Source organism: Osmia lignaria, chromosome 4, assembly GCF_051020975.1.
Source record: "Osmia lignaria lignaria isolate PbOS001 chromosome 4, iyOsmLign1, whole genome shotgun sequence".
Taxonomy (NCBI): Eukaryota; Metazoa; Arthropoda; class Insecta; order Hymenoptera; family Megachilidae; genus Osmia; species Osmia lignaria.
In genome coordinates this window covers 11,179,639-11,196,744 of record NC_135035.1, presented here as the reverse complement: position 1 = coordinate 11,196,744, position 17,106 = coordinate 11,179,639, and the positions used below count along the sequence as shown (strand labels likewise).

General features: G+C 49.4%; 1 protein-coding gene across 3 annotated transcripts in view; it reads left to right on the top strand.

Moving 5' to 3' along the window:
• LOC117603360 (uncharacterized) overlaps window positions 1-17,106 on the top strand; it is an 83,910-nt gene that overhangs the window by 45,932 nt on the left and 20,872 nt on the right. The window lies entirely within an intron of this gene.

Genomic DNA, 17,106 nt, shown 5'->3' with positions numbered 1-17,106 from the left:
GGAAGAGAGCGAGAGAGCGAGAGAGTTTAGCGTGGGTTGAAAATAGCTTGTGGCCGGACTGAAAATGCAGAGACCGTCCGCTATGCACTTGCCGCTCGATATTTATACCCTTATAATAGGTAGATACGTTGCAACGTATCTTCTCAGCTTTGCCAACCGAACGGACAATTAGACAATCAGACGACGAATCTTTTTTTTCTTTTATGTAACTCGTGAACCCTTTACGAGAACCAGAATTCGAGTATAGCAATCGCAGTTTCGTAAATCGAAACTGGTTACAGCTGCTCGCGTGGAAAGTGGCGGCGTGTAACGAAGGAAATCTCGAACGACGGATTCTCTGGTTACGTGCATGAGGAATGCTCTGGTTGAAGTTGGAGCGACCGAGGTAACGCGACAGAAACGGGCATGCCATCTGGAAAGTAACGGTAACGGCACCTGCAATTAGCGCGACAGCCTGGCTGCCTACTTGTTCGAGTCTTGCCTCGCGATCCGGTCGTCGATGACCTTCCAGCGACGGGGGGGAAACGAGATCTTCAGGGTGCATCGCGGTTGCTGCACGAACCTCCTAGGAGAAGGATCTCGAGCATCCGGTTTCTCCTCTTCCGACGTGGCCTTTGTTCTAGTCGGTTAAGGACGACGTGTTCCACCCTTTTTTCTTAAACGTCTTTCAGCATATTTAGTATTTCTATGACGCGTCACTCTTTCTTGATAGGAATCTTAAAAATCATAGACGACGCTCTCGAGGTTACCAGGATTTACTGCTCGTAAAAGATATTTCCTCCGGTCGTCAGAGTTTCGATTCGGATTTCCGTGGGGACCGCAGTTACGGACCGATTCTTTTTCGATTTTCCTTTACCCTCGAGTGAATTTTGACCCACGATGCATCCCAGAGGAGGCAGCTGCTTTCGAACAAGCAACAGCTGTTCGAACTTGTGTTCATCCCTCGCTTTCCAGGATACTTCCCGTGCCTTCGTGGCTCGTCTTTTCGTTTAGCATAACAATGCTCTTTTTTCAAAAGACAGCAGGATGAAGGTTTCACGAGTAGCTATGCTAGGATCTTTCGATTCTCTCTCAACTTCCTTCCGTTCTCGCGTTCGCTCGAACGATGGTTAATTTAACCGAATGAGAAAGCGAGAAGGGGATTCGTCGTGACTAAACGAGGTACGAGCTGCGCGCACGACATCTTATTAACATCCCTTCTGCACGATGACGGCGATTATCGGCGATACAGATAGCTAGCGGAGGATAAAGCGGTCGTGGCGTTGCCGTGTCGAGGGGCTCTTCAGCTTCCCGTCGCCTTAATTATATTTATCGGTTTGCTCGATCGGAACGGTCGCCACGCCGATCTCTGGTGGATCGTCGCGAACTCTACGGACGAAAGAAAAAAAGCCACGGTGGCTGGATGTTCACGGGTGAGAAAATACGATGGTATGCCGCGAGCACGCGCTGCATCGGCGAACAAACGTTGCCTTCTTCTCAAGGTCGTCGTGATCATTGTCCGTTCACTGGTACTCGCTGCTCGCTCATCCGATCGATAATTCTGTTCCCGTGGATCATGTACTATGAGTCGGTGGAAGCCACCCAGAGTCACAGATGGCCGTGTTTCTTTTCTTGAGAAATAACGAGAAATTCCAACGATCGTTATTCAGCCGTACCGTATTTAGACAGCCTGGCTATTCGTGTCCGTTACAAAGGAACGCGTACCCGGCTGACTCGTTCGTCGCGATAGTTTTCTTTCAGCTGCTCTTCGAACGAAGATGTTGTATCGAACGATTTCAAGCTCGTAACCTACAGCGCAATCTCGATCGAAGGAGGGCGATATCGACGTAGAAAAATCCCGTAGATCGCGGTATCTGGCTGGAACGGAATGGAGCGAAACGGAACGGAAAGTTAGCGAGCCTCGATCGAGCGAGAAACGTCCTGTTGGAATGATCTATGGGTCGAGATCGATCATGAGCAGGGTATATAGTTGGCGAGATATTACGACACAGGCTGGAGAGGGAGTCGAGCACGACTATCGACAGAGAAGGGAGACTGTTGCGGATCGTACGCGATTGCGATGATCTATGGGTCACGATTTCCCGCTGCTAGGACGCTTTTTCCCCGGATTGCTCCACGGTATTTTGTCCTTGCGACTCCGAACGCGTTCCGCGGTTTTTCGACCGCTCTAGAAAGTCGAATCGACAACGGTAGGTAGGTCTTTCCATCGAGAAAAGAAGAATACCGCAAGATCGAACGCGTAGGTGGGCAAGTTTATAATCCTTCCGATTCGTTTCGTTTCGTTTCGTTTCGAGATGATCACAACTCTGTACGGTTATGGATCACTTCTCGGTTTCGCGAAACGAGTCCTTGAAAATCAGATTACCCGTTCTTCCGTGGCCTGCTTTTCGCCCACGCTCTTGTTCGAAACAGCCGACACAAGATACTAAGTTGTTTTGCCAATGCTTCCATTCAGAGCTTCCACTAGGCCCGACGATGCGCGAAACGCACGTCTTCTTTTTCCCCTTTTCTGTTTTTGCTATCTTTATCTCGATTGGAACGAACGGATTGCGTTCCTGATGGTTTTTCGCTTCGTTTTCGAACACGTCGCGTCAAGATGAGTCTCGTAAACAGACCGATGGAACGAAACTCTAAAGAATCCTGGGGACGATCGGCGTACAAATAACCTCGAGGAGTATTAATCGAAAGCGCGATTTCGCTGCATGTTTTCCTGTACCGACCAGCTGCGAGACGGAACTCGGGGCGAATTTGTAGGAGTGCGATGTCACCAAAGATGCGAACAAGAAAAAGAAAGAGAAAGGGGGAGCCGTGTTTGTTCGTTAAGACCCTATACGCGACGACCTCGTTACTACAACGCGGTCGCTCCCCTTCGGTTTCCGTTCGGTTAACCGTAAATTACAACCGCGCGACCGGTGTGTAACGAGCATAATGGCGACGGTAGCCGGGTGAAGGTCGGCCAACTCGAACAACCATACGAATCGATTGACGAACCGACTTTTCGTTTCGCTAAAAAATCGTACACCTCTCCGGAATCGAAATCTAGCAACCGAATCGAAAGATCGACACGGAGCATTCTCTCGTATCGAATACAACCTTGTCCTTACGCGGCGACGGTGGAGACGGCGGCGGCGTTGAAAGATGAGGCGGCGATCGAGGACAGCGATGTCCAGATTCAATCATCCTTCGAGCAACGATGCGTGGCTCCGTTTTGAATTTCGCTTTCTTTCGTTTCAAAAAATTTTCGCGTAAAGACAGCCGATTGCTTTTCGAGCGGATCTCGACGACGCGACGCACAGAAATCGTTCGAAAGTAAATAAGTTGGTCTAACCGTCCCACTCGAAGGCGTCCTACTTTGCGAGCTATATCGTCGATCGTTGCGGTTCCGCGTGTGTCCATTGTGGCGTGCGTTGGAAAGGGAATAACCTTGCCCGCATTTTCTATCGTGTCGCAAGATATATCCACCCCTGTCTCTATCCGCGTACCGCTTAAACTCTAGTCGAATGGAACCATTATCCTTTAAGAGCGTAAGTCGATACGTTATCTCGTTTTCCGCGGTAAAGCAATTAATCCTATCCAGACTTCTCTCGTTACGTCGTTGTTCGAAATACGTGGCCACTCGATTAGGACCAGGTAATCAACCGTGGTCACGAGTTCGCTTCGATGAGTCACGAGTAATTTCAAGCTTTCCAATAGTCTAATCGATTCTTCACTCTCATCGAGCCACCTCATCTACCCCCGATAACAGGGGTGCTATTAGGTGAACGTGTTAACGTTTCGATCGATGTTACTCATACGGAGAACTATCCAAGTGTTACACTCCCCCCTATACCCCCTTTTGAGAACAGACGGCTAATTGGTTAAAAGATATTAACAATTACAGTTAGTTACTCCTTACATTCTGAAGTATGACAAACTCACACACACAACTTGCAATCTAGAGATCCACGGTTCAAATCTTTGGTCCCAAACATTTTTTTTTTTTGTAATGATAATTCGTCTCTTTTTGAATAACTATTACATAAAAATTATCATTAAAAAAAAAAAAAAAAAAGAAAATGGGAACCCAGGATTTGAACCGAGGATCTTTAGATTGCGTGCCATGGATCCGCTCCGTGGTTAAACACATGACTCGCAATCTAAAGGTCCTCGGTTCAAATCCTGGGTTCCCATTTTTATTTTTTTTTATTTTTTTTTTATTTTTTTTAATGATAATTTGTCTCTTTTTGAATTCAAAGTGATATTGATATTTATTACCAGCCTCATCTTCGCAATGTACCATTCCCCCGTTATCAAGGCACACAGACTTGCCTTCACGGATCCTTCCGATCGAGGAGAACACGCCAGCCGCTAGACAAAGCGAAATCTTGATCGACCAACGGTTGCTCCGAAACGTTCGATCACCCACGCCTCGCAGGAATCCCAAGGGCGAAACCGTGGCTCTCTCGAGAGCCACTTATACCTTGGTGGCGAACCGCGATCGATATAGTCGAACGATATCGCTTTACCGATCGTGTCCTCTCTCTTTCCCCGTGTCCCAGATTCGATGGTATACGATGCAGGACGATAAACTGCTGCAAACACCAGGGCCAGCTGTGCACGGCCCTTGTAACGTAATGCGGGTCGATCGATCGGCAATGGTCGCTCCGGATCTCGCGATTCCCTCGTTTGCTTCGGAAGAAGGCCATTCTACGACGGCCCGGCCCTCGTCGCAGGGTGTAAGATGCTCTAATTAACGAGAACACGCGAAACATTCCGTGCGATTACCGTGCTTGGTGGACGCCACGATTTCGTGATTCACGAAGTATGTGGGGCACGTTGATTCGTGGAAGTCCATGACTAGACCGGTGACGAATACACCTTGCCGACGACTCCAAAAGCCTGGTATCGAGACTCGTTGCTTCGAAGCATCTTCGTTCTAGCGTTACGCTAATGACGTCAGAGCCGCGTGAAAGTTTGCCGCGTAACTCGTATCGCGATTATAAATCGCGTTGTGTCTCGTTCGAGTGCGCGGGCAACGCGCAACCTGGTGAAACACGTTGAGGAAACGGTAGTGGGTCGAGAGATGGTGAGCGAACCAGAAACCGAAGAAAGCTCTTTTCCGGAAGAAAGGCGGAAGAAATCGGTAAAACGAAAATTTTCCATGATTTCCCAGAAGTTTCAGCCGTTTCGTCGATTCTCCGTTGCGCGAAATTGCCGACAGACACAAAGCGATCGAGCAACGCTATATTTGGAAGCGGTTGCAGCGATTTTCGCAATATCTCGATACGTGGTTGGTACACGCGAACATGGCCGGAAAGGCGTGCCGTGAAAAGTTAACGCGCGTTATTCGAGGTTCCAGGTTTTCGCCTCTTTCGGAGCTTAGCAACAGAACCTAACGCCTGTTCGTCAGCTGAAACACGAGAATTCGTTCCCCTCGACAGGCACATTCTTCGTTGCAGGCAGTGACAGCTGACGAGCCGACCGGCTGTTGGTTTGCACGCTTTTCTCGCACGCGATCGTTCGACTCGACTCCGCTTCGAAACCTTTGTACCGGAAAATCTGAAAAAGTAGCATGCGGATGGTAGATAGAACAACGGTAGTACAAAGATGTCAACCTAAGGTTTCTTTTCACTCGGAGAATGTAAGGTGAAACGTAAAAATTACAGTCACACCTGCGGTGACTGCAACCGTGACACGGGATATAACATTCCGTCGTAAGTACACCGCATTCCAGGAGGAAAGCACGTCGTGCCAGGAGGAAATAAACGTGTTCGATATTGAACGAGGAATAAAGGTAGGCGGGAGTCGTCATCGATTTGGATGGATTTCATTTATTTATTCAAGATTGCTTTACTTGTACAAGCTCGGCATAAAATACAGTTTTAGAGAAATTTCGTACGAGGCTGATTGCGACGGAGACACTTACGTGGCCACATAACGTCTGTGGCGTGCACAGGTGTGGCCAGTTATTCCGCTCGATTTATCGCCCTCTTCGTTCTTTGCTGCATAGCGAAAGATATTGGCAGGGCTGTAGCGACAGCTTTCACGCCCACGTTAGTAGGTTTTTGAACTTGTAACGGCATCGAAATCAGCTCGCGATATTTCGGTACCAGCCTGACTGTTACTCGAGTAATCGTGCCGATCTCCGGTTGCAATCGCGATCGCGAATTTCTGCGGTTGTCTCTGCGGCTCTGGCCCATTTCGAAATCAATTTCTCCTTCGACTCGAATCAACGGACAAGCTAAGCTTGCCCGTCGATCGAATCGTTCGCGAGATTTCGCAAAACACCTTTTTCCTTAATTTCAACGGAAGCGAACGAACGTTGCGACATTGGTTATTACAAAAGTTGTTGACCGGTTGCGGTTTCAACGTTGCCTTTAGAAAGGACAAAAAAGATGGCCGAAAAAGTGAGAGAGAAAAAGAGAGGGAGAGGAGAAAATGACAAAGCTAGGCGCGAGTCAGGAAAGTAGATCGGAAATGGCCACTCGACCTGACCCGTTAAGACGAGAGGTTTACGTAGTGTACCGAACACGATGACACCAGCTGCCTAACTGTCGCTTACTCGTTCGTAAGCCGTTCGCCGTACGCTTTAGCGTTCTCGTTTTACGAGGTTCGGACGTGTCCTCGTTTCTTCGGCAACTCCTTCCTTGAAATCGAACGATCTTGCCATTTCCTCTTCCGATAGCTCGATGAATGTCTTTGCATATATTATCGAGCCATCGTGCAACCTCGTTTTCGCACGAAATCGTATTATACGAATATTCTAGGTAAACCTCCTTCTTTATCTTCGGTTTAGTCTGTACCAGCTTAGACGCATAGACGCGTAGACACGTCAAACTTGTACGTGTACATGGAATATTTTCACGTGGGACGGTCAGTCGGTGTCGGTGATGACCCGAATGCCGTGAAATCGACGTGTGGGACGCGCGTCGCTCGCGGGCCTTTCCTCCGATAATTACGATTCCACGTGTAATTATTTGCCTCCCCTCCTCAAAGTGCCATCTTTTAACGTCGACTTCCCACTCGAAACGCGCAATCTTTTTACCTTTTACACACCTGCCGCGGAGTTTTCACTTTTTTCTCGTATACTCGAGCAAGACTTGCTCGAGTGGTACAGTTAATTCATTCGTACCCTTTGAGGTGCATTGTAAGCAAATGAAATCGTACGATACTGGAAAGTCGCGAGAACCAGCAAATTCCGCTCGGTTAAATGTAAACGCGGAAATCTCTGGCCAGTGGAGTGAACATAAACGTTCACCGCTGGATTACATTCTGTTAGCACAGTTTTCTCTCCGAGACGGTGAACGTCACCGAGGCCGCAGACGTGGCGCCGATTTAAACGTTTCTCCGTTCCGCTCGAATCGAATGCCTTCTCGACATGCTGACTCGCCAACGCGTCTCGATCTTTCGCGTTTCGTTGCAAAATAAATAGAACTGCTAACTTCAAAGTTTCCTCGTAAGACAGTTCCGAACTATGTCCGAAGGAACGAAGCGATAGAGAAAAGCATAAAGAGCCGGGAACGAATCGCGACTCGGCTAATATCCGGTTAATCGAGCTGCCTTTTACCTCTGAACGCGTCCTTGCGTAAGCGACTCCGCGACGGCCTTTGTCGTTGTTGTTATTGTGTCATCGCGAGTAATGGGTACGGGCTGTCGCTTGTCGGCCAAGAGGTGGGAGCGGGTGTTTCGGAGGAAACGCCGTTAAAAGGCAGCCTCGAAAGCGCCACGTGGGTGCTCACCTTCGATCGCGTCGCTTCTCGTCGCGTTTTGTCGCCTTTTATCCGCTTCAGAAAATTTCACCGTGTCTCGATGTACAGAGATGTACGTCTTATTTTTGCGTTTCACACACGCACGTGAAACGATACCTGCGTCCTTTGTTTTCGATTCTCGAACTCGTCATTGTTAACGCACGTTCATATCTTTGTTCTTTCAACGGAGATTGTAACGCGGTCACTTGGACACTATCGTCGCACGGCACCTTTCTCGTTTACCGAGCCGATTCGATTAGGAGCAAAAGTGGAGATAGGGCTGCACGCGTTCCTTCGACAACCCCCTCGTCGCGAACGTGTTTCTTCTCGGATCTAGAAACCTAGATTCAGGCAATAGCCGAGAAGTCGAGGAGTCGAGAAGATCGAGTGGATTAAAAAGCGAAGCCAAACCAACCCCTGTTGTTTACACGAAACTGCTCGGTTCCGTCCGAACATCGCGAAATCGGCATGTAAACGGCTCAAACGCGACCGGCTAGCCGAGAAAGAGGGAACAAATTCTCAAACGAACGGAGGAGTGAAATTTTGCTGCCTTTCACCGTTTGCATGCCTTTTCGATCGAACCTCCCACCGCTGTCTCTTTTGCGTCTCTCGAAACTTTCAGCGTTTACATCGCGACATCGTCGGGATTGAAAATTAGCTTCGATCCGAAGGAGAATCGGAAGTAAGGAACGCGGTCGTCGACCTTTCGATCGTGGTTCGTAACGGATGCACCGCACCGGAGGCACGCGTTTTAACGTCACGATCGCAAAAACTGGCCCGGATACGTGATGTTCTCGCGCGAGTGCGCGAACCATTGCCGAACAGAAGGAGTAACGCTAATAGCCGAAGGGAACGCGAACTGGCATAGTCTATTTTTGCTGCGGTTTGCTTATTCTCGTCTCTGGTATTTTAATCGAATATCCTGTTTGATGACCAAACATCGCTCGGGAGATATCCCGACGTTCTCTTCTCTCTTTGTTCATCGCTTTCCACGAAGGAAGACCAACTTTGCATAGTCACCGGAAATTCCGGCGGTTCAGACATTCGGAGAAGTTGCTTGGAAAAACGGAACGCAAGATTCCTGGAAGTAGTGGAAAGAATGAATCTAAGCGTAGTCGTGGAATACCATGAGGAAAGAAAAGAAAGATGGTCGCGATATTCGATGCTAAATTTAAAGATCGAAAGGTTTGGACGGTGGCCGTTGGACGAATCTCCCTCGCCTCGGCTCGCTTCCAGATTCGTCGATCACCGGGCGAATGCACTAGTATACAAATATATCGCGTGCACCGTGCACCATGCACACACGCGTTCCTTCCACCGCGACAGCGGTGCATTCCTGAAGAGCAAGCGCTGCATTAGCACTGGCGCCAGCGCTCTCTCGACCTCGAGGGAAGCCAAAGAGCCACCCTAGACGGAAAAACGGTTTTTGCGCTTTCATCGCGTCGTCTTTCTGCAAGCACGTTTCCAGCCCACTCCCCAATAGGCTCTTCTTGAATCACTTTTTCGCCTCGGTTCTTTTACAACCGATCGAACCTTTTAACTCGCGCTTTCGCGTTACCACCATCGAACCCAACAAAAGCAGTCTTTTTTTGTACACGATAGACTTTGAACCGCGATCGGTAAACTTATCGAGTTAGCGACAACCCGATAACCGCTTCTGGCCACTTAACGAAACGATAACACCGGCTGTTCGCCAAGGCGATTGAGGAAAAATTCCTTTGTAGTTAGTCATCGGTAGCGTGGTGCTTTCAATGGCGTTACCTTGGAACGTCATCGACGGCAGAGAAGACTGTTTAACCAGCGATCGTCGTGGTAAAGGGTTGAGCAAGGGGACGGAACGAATTTCGCGAATAGCCAGAGGCGAATGGAAAGAGGATATTAATGACGTTTAGTGGCAGACGTGTTCGGTGTAGGAAGTAGGCGATGGATACGGGGCAGACGACGATAAAACGAAAAACTCGTTTTGCGACCTCTGGCCAGCAAACGGCACCGTAAATTTTGCCTTCGGCGGAGGACCTGCTTACCGGTTACCAGGACCATTCGCGACTCATCCGATCACGCAACGACGAATTATCGGGTATTAATTTTACGAGGATGCAACGTGGAGGAAAATGTACTCGTCGGGTACACTCGAAACGAAACGAAAGGGAAAGAATTTGAAAATTTTTCTCGGTTCGAGGGAAGCATTCGGTCGAACAAATCCATCCGCGGTCTCGTCGGGGGTTTCACCTTTTGTCAGTGGGATTCTCGTGGATGGAAAGTTGTTTTCGATGCTCTCTACCTGAAAGAACCGCAGCACGGACCTTTTACTCGCGTAGCCCGGCTGTTCTGTCGCTGAGTAATCCTTCCGGAATTTTGCTCGAAAAGTGGCTTTCCTGCCAAGCGGACCAACATCATTCTGACGGGGCTGGTTAAAGCCTCTCTCTGTTTTCTTTCTTCCACGAGAACCCGGCACGGCGCTGAGCCGCGTGTACTGGAACACCGCCAGACAGTAAAACCACCCTTCCTTTTATCTTCCGTTTTCAAAGACTCGTGATATCCATCCGAGCAGACTTTACGAGGCGCGGAAACTTTTTGGCTACGATTCACGGTTGTTCCACCTCGGAGTTGGAAGATTAAAAAGCGCGCTCTTAATTTCCGTAGAGCAGACGGTCATCGAAATAAAGGTACAGTGGGCCACGGGTACTCTGTGGTTTGGCCGATCGTGCGATCATGGTCGGAGAAACACCGGGCTGCGGATAATGCGAGTAACCTTCATCCGTGGACCGTTACTCTGCCCTCCCGGGCCCGCCGGCTACGGCTATTCAGGTCTCTAGGTCCCCGATCCTCGGCGACACCGAGCCGAGGACAAGACGTCTCGCGTGAGACGGCGCAGCCTCCTTCTCCGCCCTCTTTCGCACTATGTTCTCGCGCATCAACGTCACACTTTTCTTTTTTAGTTCATCGTAATCGGTCTGAAAAAGAACAACGAACGCGAGGCGCGAGGGATGAAAAATCGAAAATACTTGCGATTCGGTTCGAGGTCAAAGCCGATTCGTCGACGCGAGAGACGCGATACCTTCTCGCGTGACCGTCGGTCTTCCGTAAGTGGGCCACGCGCAAAGTAGGCCTCCTCGCGAACGAAGACTCGTCGTGGCAAGAGGAAGACTCCTCGCTCGCGTCTCGTTTCGACGAAACACGGATCGCGCCGTGTGTTCCTTTCGAATACCAATGGAATACCTACGGTTCATTTCGGATCGGGTCGAATCGGATCGAATCGCTAATGGGATCAAGGGGTAGAGTTCAGGAGGCGTGTGCTCTTCTCTGGAATCGTTTGTTCTCGCGAGACGGCTGGGCTTGCCTTCGCCACCAATCGACGTCGAACGATAAATCTTGCCGTTGTTCTTTCAATGTTTCCGGGAGAATGGAACGCGAAGCTAGTTTGCCACGCTGATTGTATACCATCTTACCACGATAAATCATGCGGGGTTTAGAACGTTACACGGTTCCAGTGATTTTTGCGTTCGCAGGAAAGTCAGTCGAGAAAAGATCGATTCACTGGTTCGGCTAACTCGTAGTTTGATCGGTAGCTAGACGGCGCGATAAACGATTAGACAAATAATATCGGGTACTCGCGTCTCGGTGAATTACAAAACGCTGTGCATCGATCGTCGACGGTGCTCGAAAGCTAGATCGCCTTCGAGAAATCGGTATCGCGAGTACGACCGGTCGCGTCGAGTAACGGCCATGGTTCTCGAAGGAGAGCGACTCGGATCGACAACCGCCTTTCCCGATTTCGTCACGAGTGCACTGTTAGAGGCACGGTATTCTCGTTTTCTCTCTTACACGCCACCGTTCAGGATACGCGGATTCGCGCGTGGGTTCCGCGATACTAGCCGAAAGCTGTCGATCACACCGCTAACAACTGTCCAATTACCGTGACCAAAGCGTGGTATTAATGAGTGCACGTCCACGCTGTGTGTAACCAGTTTTGAAAGCTGTTCGATTTATAGCCTTGCTTTCCTTCCAGACGCGATTAGCTATCGCCAGTACCAACAAGCAAATAATAATCCTTCTCTACCGTGCTTCTCGCGGTTTCGATCGTCGCACCTTATTACGACGTGTAAATCATTGAAGTCATACTTATTAGATCTGGTAGCGCAACGACAAATTGTCCCCCTGTTAAAAGAAAATCGATGCCTTCCAAGAAGAAAGGCGACTCATGGATTACTCGGTTCTCACGACCAGCCTCCTTTTGTATGCAGAAGCGAGCAGAGGCACGCCGGATCGCGTCGTCGAGGAATTTCGACCGGGCGCGGGTGGGTGACGTTGAATCACGCGTACGTTAACTTGCCAGTCCGTAGCAACGAATCGCGACGTGACTCACGTTCGTGGCTTCGCCACTTCGGGGCTCGCATCAAAACGGAGCCGAGTCAGAGAAAGGTACGCGACTTTTGTTTCATAACCAGGAATTCATCGCGATACCACGAAACCGTTGACGATTACGTCATAGCATCTACGGTTCCCTCTTTCCTCCGAAGTACCTGGTGAGAGCCACGTCGGTTGCGATCCTTCCTGGAAGGATGGTTCGCGTCGGCCAAGGTGGAAAGAGGGAGGACGCGAACAGCGACGGTTGGAAGGAAAATTGAGAAACGGGAGGAAAAGGTCAGTGGCTGGTTCGAGTGAGGAAGAAGGGTTCTGCACGCATTGTGCGTGCAGGTTGCACGCGGAGGGCTCGCGAACGATGGGTATCTATGCCCGACCGGCTGAGTCACGTGGGAAGCATGCGTGAAGCTATTCCTCGGCAGGTTCGGCGTTTGCCCTTACCCTCTTCTTCTTCCTCTCTCGTTTTTTTCTCTTTCTTTATTTCCTCTTGCCGTTTCCAAGCGAGCGAACATTGAGCCTCGCCTCGCCTTGCCTCGCCTTGCCTCTCTTCGTCTCTTTCCCTCTGTCTAGTATCGCGTCAATTGAATTACTGCAAATTGATTCAGATGTATCGATCGTGCGCCTAATCCGCGTACTACCAGCCAACCGGTAGACGTTGATCGATCCTAGCGGTCAAGCCGCGTCCATTAGCGCGGCCTGTGAAAAGCTACGGACACGCTCTCCGTCCCACGGAGGCTGCGTGAAATTCCATCGTTATCGGTATCCGTGCTTTAATGCGGCAACGCTCGTTGGTTATCAGCGTCATTACCGGTGGCAATGGAAAAAACGTCGATCGGTTCGCGTACGCTTCCGCCAAGCCGCGAAGCCGCCAAACAACCGCTCGATACGATGCCCAGAGGAGAGTACCGAGATCCTCTTGAAAGAATTCCAAGCAGCTGTAACGCTTTTCTCACGGTACACGAGAAACCTTTAACCCGCGTTGATGATACGCAAAAATAGAGAGGAGACTGTTCGTTAAAGACGCGTTCACAAGAGCGCGGAACGCGAGAGGAAATAACTTCGATCTTCTAGCCGGGATGGTTTAAAGCGCAGCGCAAACAATTTGTTAGTCGAGCTGCTTAAGGGAAGAGTTTACCTTCTCGGTGTAACCGAGTTAAATTATAAGCCGCACGCCTCGGGGTCCCGATCGAACGGTCAATTGCAGTCATTATGTAAATATTTCACTAAGAAGATGACAGGATTAAGCCGATCCCCCGGACCTTGACGCAATAATCGAACAAGAATGTTCCAATTAAGCCTCGGATAGCTGCTAGCTAAAATGTAGTTTGGTACTTGAAATAATAAATATTCGCACATCGAGCGCGATTAAACGTAATTCCGTAATAGAAAGAAAATTTGTGGACAAGAAGATGATAAAGGGAGATTGGTATAAGCTTAATTTATTCAAAGCGATGCATAATTCATTCGATTGAAACGCAACTAGCCGCTGGTTATCACGACTATAGATTGTTGGTAACGCGACGATGTAATAACAGATGGTTCGAACAACGATCGTCTTCGATGAAAAAGCGACTTTTAACGGTTGGTTGAAGCGTATCGTAGGGTAGCAACTGGCTCTCTCCTTGGAAGGTCTCTTTTTCTTCTTGAAAAGCTTCGCACTTGGTGGCAAGGAGAAAGGGCCATTTGCCATTACCCTGGTCTCTCGAGGTCTCCGGTACAATGCCACGAAACGATTTGCACTTGAATGCCGGGTCTCATCCGTTTTCAGGCCGGATGTAGGTCCCGCCTTGCGCCGGATACGCTCCTCTTTCATCCATCTTGTTTCGTCGAACTCTCTGGTTAATGTCTACCCACCTCTTTTACCTTTTCTATTTTTCTTTTGGCCTGGGTCCAGGGACATTCGTTCTCCGTCGAGCAATTAACTGAAACAGCATAAATTCGAGGAGAACGGGAAACGCGGATCGAACTTTCGCTGTTGGTTTTGTTTGTTCGATGGTCGCCATAACCGTGTCCGCCCACGCGTCTTACCAGCGAACGATACGTCTTTCTGTTTTTTAATGGCCTCTATAAATCACGAGCACGTCGGTTTCTCGAGTTCTTTCATTTGGAAAACTCATTAAGTCTCTGTCGGACGGTTCGCCTCGGTTAACGTTAATAACCGTGTGCCCTTTTATCGTTTGCTCACCGAAAAAGCCCGCGTCCGCGGGCTGGAAAATTCTTTTATTCTTTGAATCGCGAATGAAATTAATTCGAAATTCCTCGTCTCGTAACAACCAACGGCCAAGTCTAATCTCGCAGAGAGCCAAGGGCTAACGTCGGGGAACGAACGAACGAGAAGGGGAGCAGTTTGCCGGTAGACCGACGTAATTAACAAAGTCACGCTTAGTCGAGCCGAGTCAAGGCCGAACAATTGTTTCATCCTCAAACCGAATTCGCGTTGCACCGGCTAACCGAGTCGATTCCAGGCCTAATCTTGTGGCGTGCAACCGTCGACCGGATGTCCCGATGCATTCACAGAGAATACCATGAGAATTAACTGTAGGTACTGTGCAAGATACATGGGTATCTTCGCGTTATCGTTTCAGCCTCGGACACGGATGAACGCAGAACGGGTCATTACGCTCGCGCGTTATCCTGACGTTCGACGAGAGAACTAGGAACGAGGAAGTGGCGTTGCTTAATCGATAATGCATTGTGCCTTCGTACGAATGCGTAACGCGAGGAGTACGCGTTCATTGGAAAACGGCGATGCTAATAACACGGTGGCCACGAACCGACGTTTCTAGTATACGTCCGGAAGATTAAAACTCGCCGAGTTTTTAACCGTTTCACTGGTTAGTTGGCTGGTATCGATCGCTGGGATCGATCTTTAGACCGGTTTCGAGCTTTCATCCAGGCTACCCGTTAGAATCGCGGCTGGTTACTCCGATTCCTCGAATCGCTCGGTTCGTAAGCATCGGTGCTTTTTCGCGTGTGTCACCGTTTATTTGTAGCGCATCGCGAAGAAGCATCGGAAGAGCGATAATACGAAAACACGAGAAGGAATATCGGTAGGCAATTAAAGTCGAGTTAAAGCAATAAATTGCGTGAAACAGCGTTGCAGAGAAGGTGGCGGGCAGCGAGTCTATCGCGAACCGATCAGGAAAGAAGCTATCACGAGTAACGGACGCGGTAGATCCAGCTTCCAAGAATAGAGCGTCCTCACGGAGGCTAACCCCACCTGGAATGCCACCTTCTGCTTTTCATCCTGCTTGCTTTCCCATCGAACGCCGCGCCGGCCATCGAGAACGTGTGAAAAAGCCGCCTCGAAAAAGGAGAAACGAGCAGCCACCGCTAGCGTGCCTCTACCGCTATTATCGCAGCGATACTTTTCTTCATTTCAGAGCCGCCACATCGCATCGCGATGGGATTCATTTTATTTTCCATGGGGATAAACGATTGCAAATCTTCCACTATGGTTATCACGTTGCATGGTATAGACTCGAAAGCGGCGAAATTGCATGCTTCTCGTGAACGAATTATTATAGTTGGATAACACCGTGAACGCGGTCAAGCAACTCGCGATAACCTAGATATTCGACGATGCTAATAAGAACAAACGAATGGACGTACGATTCGCGTGAATTTGCAAATCAGCGTATTTCTTTAATGGATCTTCGATTAAATTACTTTTGCAAATGACCGGCTGAATTTTTGGCGATTGTTTTGTCGGTCGGTCTCTGATCCACGGTACTTTGTGATAACCGGTTCTCGACCGTGGGTATCCGCTCGAAACTCGTGCACCTTCCTTTATCAATCACTCTGGTCCCCTCTTAATGAACGCGGGTAATTGAACGCGCACCTATCTTCCACGGCCAGCGTGTTCTCGATATTTCCGATTGCTTTCGATGCTCAGAAACCGGCTGTTCGCCGGTTGCTGTGCGCAAGAAATTGAAGGAAAAATAAAGGGGATACGGTTATCTCTTGCATTTCGTGAGAAACGTATTGAGTGTCTCAAAACACAAAGCAGAAATGAGCGCATTACGTGGACGTGGTGCTCCTCCGCTCGACCATCGTACGTGCTCGGAATACGGCCGCGTTCGTGTTTAGAACAATAAAGAAAATGGTAAAGCGCGCGCGATACAAAAGCGAGTAGCAAATTCGCGACGAAGCGTCGTCCAAGTAATTGCGACACGCTTTAACGCTCGTTACGATTTCACGCGGTCGCCGGCTTTCGCTGGTGTTCGCTGCCAACGACGAACACTACGAGACAGAAGAAAGGTAATAATCGTTAGGCTCGAGCAAATCGACGACGTTACGTCACACGACCGAGTTTCTAGGACGATTGTCGCGAATCGGTGCTTCGAACGGCAACCGTTGTCGCGAAATCGAGCTAATTTCACTCGTTTACTCGGTGACCGTTTCGGAAGCTACGAATAAATAAGTCTATGCTCCCCGTGGACGAAGGAGATTAACTCGGTCTACGTCACGACCGTCTACGTCGTTCACAGGCAATTTTGGACCCTTCCGATCACGCTGGGTTTACAATTGGACCACTTGTTTCTAAATATCCTCCGCCAGCCTTCGTTCCAATTCCTCCCGTCCGTTTCTGAGAATCGGCAACGCACCCTCGAGGATGTTCTCACAAAACGCGAACGTTGATTTCGCGAATCGTTCGAAATGGCACGGTTGCCCGAAAAAAAGGATCCGTAGTATGGTTTCGAGCCGCGAGACACCTGGAGGCAGGACTCTCGATCGCGTTTCTATCGCGCATGGCTACCTGTGGCGGCTACTATCGCAAATATATATCCGTCGCACGTAAAGAAGAAATAAATTGCCAGCGGGCCGTAAAGAAATCCGTAGCGAAGGCGTGCACCATTGGCTTTGGTAGCTCGCCAACGAGGTTAGTGGGATTTGAGATTTTCGATAGCTCCTTCCTACGCGTAGCTGGTGTATAACGTGTCGAGGATAACCGGCGGGCGTTCTCTTCTCGCGTGAACGCGTTCCTCTTCTGCACGAGAACGTTCGACCGCCA